This window comes from Hyposmocoma kahamanoa, unplaced genomic scaffold, assembly GCF_003589595.1.
Source record: "Hyposmocoma kahamanoa isolate Upper Pololo Valley unplaced genomic scaffold, ASM358959v1 119, whole genome shotgun sequence".
Classification (NCBI taxonomy): domain Eukaryota; kingdom Metazoa; phylum Arthropoda; class Insecta; order Lepidoptera; family Cosmopterigidae; genus Hyposmocoma; species Hyposmocoma kahamanoa.
In genome coordinates, this window is record NW_020653409.1 from 1,847,162 (window position 1) to 1,854,087 (window position 6,926).

Consider the following 6,926-nt stretch of genomic DNA (forward strand, 5'->3'; position numbering starts at 1 on the left):
TCACCACCGAAACCATAATGACGTTAGTGCTTGAAGGCAGAAATAGGTATCAGTAATTATGATTTTTGATAGTAATTAAAGAAAACACTTTTTTTTGTAAAGTGATTATCAAATGCGACTTACTTATTGCACAAATCCAATCCAGGATGGCCAAGCTGCTTACTCCTTCCAGTCCTTCTTAATGTCGAAGCACCATTCCCACTGCAGGTGGACGTTCTTGTCGTCGTCAGTGAAGAGGCTGTTCACGGAGTAGGATCCTCGGGCCATCATGCCGGAGGGAGCGTCTTCAGGTGGTGTAGTGTAGGACTGGATCTCGGTTTTCGGGGGGTAGGAGCCTACCATGTGGGTCATTTTGTCCACTGTAGAGAAAAGGTAACAACCATTAGGAGTCTGCGCGAGTGGCTGGCGATGGCTTTATTTAAGAATTTACTTTTTTACAAATAAATTAAAGCCATCTGAAAAATTTATATCGTATACTGTAGGTATGTGTGCTATTTAGTTCAGATGATATTAAAAAAATCATTGGTATATGTAACGTATCTATTGAATACAGCGGTTTTCTCATCAAATTGAGGATGTCACATAACACATTTCTGAGAGAAAGCCATTGTCATATTATATAATACTTTACCCTTATTATTATAAATTTATTTAAAAGTAAGCTACTGACATGGTAAGCTAATGTCATGGCTGAGAGATAAAAATTGCACTTCTGTATGACATGACAATAGCTTACAACAGCTAGTAACATGTGTAATTAATAACTCTAGTTACATTACTAGAATTAGTTTCAGGTTTATAAAATTTGTAAAAATAGAAAGACATTTGTAATGTAATAAAATTTGCATGTCAGTTTTGGTAAAATACGAAAACTGTTACAATATTGGTATATTTACCACCTTACTATACCACCTTTTGTAAAACATATTTTATGCAATCAATCAATTAATCAATCAGTCGTCGTCGGCATGCGTACGGACGCGATCGAAAATACGCAGGAAGGCGATTCGTTGCCGATCTGTAGCGATCCACGTACGAACATTGGCATATAAATTACTACTGATATTATATTGAAGAGTTTGAACTTTCTGTAATTATTGCTATTATTTTATGTATATTATTTATTGCACCAAACAAATGCAACAGAAATATTAGATTAACAGAAAGTGAGCAAAGGTGGACTTATCTCTTAAAGAGATCTCTTTTAATTGACTATGTATTTAAACAAAATTAGAACTTTAACTGTTTTGTGCATGTCTACTGACATTGTTTGTAATCTAATCAATTAATTCAATTTCAATCACTATAAGTATAATTTTGCATGGCAGATGTGGTAAAATATGAGCTCTATTTCTCTACTGTGTTCCATCTCTTGTTCACCATATTTTAAGCACATAAATTTTCATTTAATTTCATGTTATATTCTATAAAGTTATCTCTGCCTTTGGGTTCACTGTTACTCGTTACTACGCATTTGAACTATTATTATATCAAAAACAAGTTTATCTGATTCAATTATGTTAAAGTTTTAGAGCCCTTTCTACTAAACACCTACGATATTATATTGTAGAACCCGAAACATTTTTCTCAAAAAAAAAATTAGCTAATTCAAAAAAGAAATTTTTGGGACAACTGACAATATAGATTAAAGAAAAAAAATATGTACACTCAAAAAAAGCATATCAAGTTTGATAATTTAGGCCATTCGTATAGGGTTGACTTTAAAATCTTAAGTTAAATCATTGACTTACAAATAAATGGACGACGGGTCTAATACAAAAACCACGAAAAAAATGTCCCAAGTCAACCTATTCGAAATTTAAATTGTAATGTCATCGCAGTATCGCGCTGTCAGTAGAACAAATGAAGACTAAAGCGGAGTGTCGCGCTCTGTATACGATTTTAGCGCCTTACAAGTGCGGACACTTTTTAGCGCGGACCCGACGTCCATATAATTGTAAGTCAATGAGTTAAATACATAATACGAGTATATAAAGACGGTATATTAGTTTCACTGCGCACATAATTTTGAATTTATTTTGTCAGCTTCTCAAGGTACGATATCATAACGTTTTTACAAATAGCAATGATTTCGCACTTATAAGTAATTCAAAACGCTGAAACGTAAAAAAGTGGGTTACGATCTTTTGACTCACCCTCATGCGTAAATATCCGATCATTCCAATATAGAACGCTACTGCGCAAGCTTACTCGAATATTAAACTTTACATTCAAACATTTAAGGTAAACTTTCAAATATGCATGCAGGTACAATGTTTTCATGAAAAACATCCGCTAATTCAAATATAGAATGCCACTGTACTGCCAACAGAATATGAACGTTACATTGAAGCAACTAAGGTAAACTTTTAATTCGGAGGCCGTATGTTAAACCATTAGGCTACCACGGTTGCTGTACTGTAATTTGCTACACTACATGCAATGCAACTTTTCCCATACATTTTAACGCGCACACAATGCCGTGTTTACGATAAGAACAGTAAGTCTATATGTATTTGTAGCGGAAATCGAGGGACGGCTATGAGAGAGTGGAAATGACTCTCGCGCCGGGTTGTTCTTGGCGCAAAGATTGTCCATTGCCACACAGCGAGGAAATGCGGCAAGCGTGATGGGCACCTTTGCGCCGGGATCAGTCAGGGGCGGGCTTTTAGGCGAGTGTGAGCATTGACCAATGTAATTTGTAATTTCTTGATTTATTTAAATTATTTGTTATTCATTTTTCAAATATATTTACTGTTTATATTGTAAGTACGGCATCACACGACGCGGTCTCTACGCGCATCCGCAGCGCGCGTTTTGTGATCCGTCGATTGTCGGCTTTAGAACCGTCCATAGATCGATATCTCCAATGAACACTACGTCAACTTCATTTTTTGGTCATCTTTGTAAACAGCCATATTTATTTACTAATAGAAAATAAATATGGCTGTTTACAAAAATGGATAGCAATCCCCGAATTTTGTAAAAAAAATAACGAACAAAATCCAAAATTCGAAAAGAAAAACATAAAAATTCGAATTTTTGTGGAAAAAATAAAGAAACAAAATAATAATGTTCATTGGAGGTATCGAGATGTTCGCATTGCATTATATGTTGCGTTGCAAAAAATCTGTACCGAGCTTTTGGAGTTATCGGAATAATTAAGAATAACAAATAAGGACCGTTTATAAAAATAATTAAAAAATAAAAATGACATATTATGCATATGACTAATAGATAACCATTGCTCTTGTGTATAGCATGAAAATCCAATTAGCGTTTCATACGTACCGGGCACTGGCAGGTTGCATGGAAATGTAGATTTGTGTTATAAATGTTGTTCATAGATAATAATAGACTTATTTATAAGGTTTCCATTGGTTAAAACACTATGATGTTGCCGGTCTGCTGTACCTTATTTATGAGTAGCAAGAAAAAGAAAATACTTTCTAGAGACGGCGGACTAAAGCACATATGTCAAAAACCAATATCATTCATTTAAATTAATATATCTACCGATTAAACGTCGCCTACTTCTCAAACTCATATCTTAAAGCACAAAATTACTGAAATGCAAAAAATGTATTGTATATACAAATTTTGCAGGCTCATTTCTGATGTATCCAAATTAACAACCTTGATCATCATCATGTAGTGCCTCTCCACTACTGGAGGCCAGCCGTCAGCTTGGAGAATTCTTCCGTCCTGAGCCAAGCGAAACAAATGTTCAACGCTGGCAATATTCGTCCCCTTGATAATAAATAGAAAGTTTTGCCATCTCCTGAAAAATCTCTCTTTTAATGATACGAGTCTGAGAAAGTAAGACATTGATAAGTCAAATTTATTCGTTACTTCATTAGTGGCATCGTTATCAAAATTATAATTCGCTTGACATCTTCCAACATTATACACAACACAAAAAAAATTAATTATATATTAAAAATGAAGCACTTCTTTGACTTACGTGCTTTAGTTCGCCAACCCAAATAAATCTAGGTATTTATATGTGAAAGCACAGGTTGTATAGAAGTTAACATGTAAGAAAATATATGTATAGTTTCACTGTGTCAAAAAATTAGGCATACAAAGATCTTAAACGTGTATTATAATATTTAAAGTAAAACTAGGTGTAACGATGTGTTTTTAATAATATCATATGGGCGTGTGTTTTAATAAATCAATCATTAATTTAAACGCGGTGATAGTTATTTTGGTCAATTTAATTGTAAAATGTAAGTAAATGTCAAAATAATAAAGAGTCTGTGTTCAAGACTAACGCAAGTGGAAGGTGTAATAATGGTATGTTATTAAATACTACTTGGTGAATGTTTCGACGTTTAGTCATAATATGGATTTGTTTGATGTTAGTAGAATGACGACACAATTTTATAGATTGCACGTGAGAGGACACGTGGGGAAAAGTCCAGGTGGGGAAAAGTCCAGGTGGCAAAAAGTTCAGGTTCAGTTTCAACCAAATCGAAAATACCCTTAAAAATACCAGGTAAAAAGTACCTAGAATAGGCGGGTGTGTATGACGAAACTAATGGAAGTGGACGAAGCGAAAGAAGTATGTAAAGAGTTGTAGCTGGTGAATGTCTATAGTATGGTAGTTGATGATTTTTTCGACCATACCATCGGCAGATGCTGATTTTTAACATTAAAAAATCGTAAAAATGTACAGAGCTTAATTGAAAATAATTTTTGTTTTTTTTTTTAATGATTTTTGTGACATTTATTAACAAAAAATCAACCTACATGAAATCAATCAATTTGCCTATTAATTATACAGGAATTCCATGATCCATGAATGGAATACCAAAGGCAACTGTTTTGGCTTTCAGTCTGTTACTGGATAGATATTAAATTATTCCCGCGTGTCGTAGTATTTGGCGTTCAATACGAGGAAAAAGGAACCTAAGCACGCGCTCAGAGAGGTGAAAATGACATTGCCCGCTGTGTGTAGTCGTGCGAAGCCGAATGCTCATAAGTGAAAGATTTGTATGAGAGCTTGCGCCGACGTCGGCGCACTCAACGGTAGGCACTTATCATATAACCTTGCGCAAGTGACGGAGCCCTGATAATGCCAAGATGCAAACATTCGCAATAAGTAGCATCGATCAATGTGACTGGAAGTTGATGCGGACATTTTAATTTATGCGGATGGATAATATAATTTATGCGGATGTTGTTATAACCCTGGGTCCCAATTCTGCTAATTGTCTTGAAACCACTGTTTCTTGTAATTCAATTGAGAGTTCACTGAGGTTATATTGCAATTCTGATAATATTTGTTATTCCGCTAAAATGTAGTTGCAATAATGATAATATTTGTTATTCCGCTAAAATCTAGTTGCAATTATAATAATATTTGTTATTCCGCTAAAACCTAGTTGCAATAATGATATTATTTGTTATTCCGCTAAAATCAAGTTGCAATGACAGCTGAGTCTCAATAGAGTGTCAATGGAATGGCCGTGGTGGGTTCATTCGTTCACTGAAGATCAATATTGCCTTACTAGAACTACCATTGAAATATGCATATCGTCGTGGTATCCCCGACTATCGTGCAAATCCGCGTATGTAGTGTTGGTAAAAGCGCGTATCTGCACCAAACCAAATTTCACAGGGGAGGAATTTAACTAATTTGTATTAAAATTTTTATTGAATTTATATTTAATTAATTTTTATGTGAAATTACTCCACTAGCTTGTTATAATATTAATACAAAAATCGCAGCAAATAAAAATTAGCAGACTTGGGACCGTGATCTATAGTTTCTGCCTATGTATCCGTATGCCGTGGCCAAGTTATGTAAGTAAGTTCTGTATTTTACCTGGTACTCCGAGCCTGTAGGTCTTCTGAACGTACTTGAGTCCATGGACGATCTCGCGCTGCACGTAGAAGTCAATCCTTATTCTATACTGCACCCCTTCCTTTATGGTGAATACCTGCAAATGGATATAACGAAGTTGTAGAACGATATGAATTTTTCAATATTTAATTATTAATTTTGTAATGGAGTCCTTCATCCTTTTTTATTCCAAAATCTCCAAGAGGCTGATCTTGATTAAATCCTAGGGGGATTTTCGTACTAAAAATTACAATATTCACGTCAATGGGGGATATACCTGCAAATACAATATCAAAACATTGTTGATTGCATGACCGAACTCGCTGGCCCAACGGTTTTGGGCGCTGTGCGAGAAGATTCCGGGTTTGATTCCCGTTAAACTAGTGGGGGGGAATTCGGTTGCTCTGGTACCCTTAACCAGGTAGCTGGTGTAGTTGTCTGTCTACATAGGACACTTTGCGATTTTCAATGCAGTTGGAATGCTGTTCGTGCAGTTAAGTAATAAATAGACGTTTCCCATGTAAAGTATAATAAATGTATTATTAATTAGTATTACAAGGAAGTACAAAGTTAAAGTCGAAATACTTCTTCACAAGCGTTTTAAAACCAAGACGGCTCTACTTCGTTTTAAAGCTAATAAAACTAATTTCATGTATAAAAGCTTTTTTTTTTAGAGAGCGCCGAAAATTCACAACAATATACCTAATACCTAATAAACCTAAACCAGGGTTGTTGCTGATGCAGGTTTTCACACATCAGCGGATGCCGATTTTACGTATTTGAAAAAAAAAAACGTGAAAAATGTACATCATTACTGAATCTATCTACATGAAAAAGTTGTCTATTTTCTTTGACATTTTAATAAAATATTATATCAATGATTTGTGAAATAAAACCAACAGCAGAGATGCTTTTACGGCTTACAGTCGTTTTCTGGAAGGTTTGTAAATTATTCCAGCAAGCCTTTTAGGACATATCACAACTCAAACATCCGCAACGAATATCAGCATCGATATATGGGGATCCTGATGCGGATATTTTAATTTATACAGATTATCCGCTGATGCTGATATTC

General features: G+C 34.8%; 1 long non-coding RNA gene across 1 annotated transcript; it reads right to left on the reverse strand.

The window, feature by feature from the left end:
- Nucleotides 1–256: 256 nt before the first annotated feature.
- Nucleotides 257–5,952, reverse strand: LOC113240024. The gene is made up of 3 exons (XR_003311229.1): nt 5,834–5,952; nt 3,292–3,297; nt 257–359 (listed from the first exon to the last, which is right to left on the reverse strand). It is a non-coding gene; the product is annotated as an uncharacterized LOC113240024 (long non-coding RNA).
- Between the last annotated feature and the right edge of the window lie 974 nt (nt 5,953–6,926).